The sequence below is a fragment of the Otolemur garnettii genome, unplaced genomic scaffold (assembly GCF_000181295.1).
Source record: "Otolemur garnettii isolate 467f Iridium unplaced genomic scaffold, OtoGar3 scaffold00046, whole genome shotgun sequence".
Classification (NCBI taxonomy): Eukaryota; Metazoa; Chordata; class Mammalia; order Primates; family Galagidae; genus Otolemur; species Otolemur garnettii.
The window spans coordinates 1,755,128-1,756,683 of NW_003852441.1; positions in this window are offsets into that span (position 1 = coordinate 1,755,128).

The following is a 1,556-nucleotide window of genomic DNA, read 5'->3' on the forward strand; positions in this document are numbered from 1 at the left end:
TAATGAACAGAGGCAATTACAGGTACAATAACAGGTGAGAGTACCTGTTCCAACTTACATTCTATGTACAAATTCGACTTAAGAACAAACCTGTAGAACCCATCTCATTCGTGACTCAGGGACTGCCTTTAACACTTTTGTCTTTTGTTTCTGAACATTTACACATTGCATTTCTGTTTCCTGTCTGATTACATTGGTCAGGATTTCCAGAAGACTATTCAGGAAGAGCATGCTGGGAGATCTAGTGCCCATCTTAGGGTGTTTGTCTGTGGGGGCCCTCTGTTCTTCTGAGTCCCTTCCCTATGCCAAGCCTTCAGTTCTAGTGTGACGATTACTGTTCAGGGACAGCACCTGTCCCCTTGGGTACAGAGCTGAGTGCCTGTCCAGGTCCTGCCAAACACAAGACCCTATTTCCCTGGCCGGGGTCATTGTTCCAAAGGTGGGCAAGAAACTGAAGCAGGGCCAATTAGGTTTTCTCCCATGTTTTGTTAGTTTGGAGCCAGAAGAGGGGAGCGTCTTACTTTCTGGCTTATCGGAGGCTGTGGGGGAGGCAGGAAGAGAGAAGATGCCTGGGAGAGAATCACAAGGGTGAGGAGAAGCGGGGATGGGGACAGCGAGGAGGGGGACACTGATGGTCTTGTTTGTAAATCCCTGCATCCAAACTTCCTGGTTATGTGAGCCAAAAAAATGTCTGTTTTCCATTTTCTCTGCTTACGTTAGGTCACCTACAACAGGAAGAATTTTGACTATTAGGGAAATCATTCTTGTCCCGGTAACTAACATTGTTAGACAGTGGTGCCAGGCTGAAAGCGCGGGGCATGACGCAGGCCCTGCACCTGTGCGACCCCATCTCCACCACTGGCCATGGAGATACTGCTTCGAGTTTACAGTTGAGGAAATCGAGGCTCTGGGAGGCAAGCAAGTTCCCCGGGCTCCAGGTGGATTGCGGCAGACGTTTCTTGAACCCATGTCCTCCCACACTAGGCTGATGGATAAACATCTGAGAAGACCAGGGAACGCCAGTGGCACTGCTTGGAGAATGGGAGCTGTCTGCCCTGTCCTTGCTGCGCTCTTAACGGGGTTTGATCCGAGTGCAGGCCGCAGACGCGCCCTAGGTGTGCCTTCCCTGGGCGCCGCTTCCAGCCAACGAAGTAGAAGTTATGTGAACTTCAGAATACTAGGGGAATTGGTTTCTTTGAAAACTACCTATAAAGTCCAGGAGCTCAGGTAGCTAAACTTTTAAGACTGAGGCGAGGAGGTGGGAGTGCGTAGTCTCTGCCAATCCAGAGACATCCTGGTATCTGTGATGGAACAACGGGCAGGGATAAGAGTATGGCCAACTCCAAACCAGTCCCCGAGCGCGTGCTGAGCGCCACCTGCAGAGCCCGGGGTCAGAGACTCAGAGGACCGGTCCCCAGAGGGCTTTCCGTTACTTTCCAGAGGTTTTTCAAACTTTGCCCTCCAAGCGCAGCAGTTCTCCGCCTCTGCAGGCCCGCGGGCGTCCGCAGTGCAGGCGCGGCGCGACGGGGACGGCCAAGGTCGCGGACTGGCTGGCG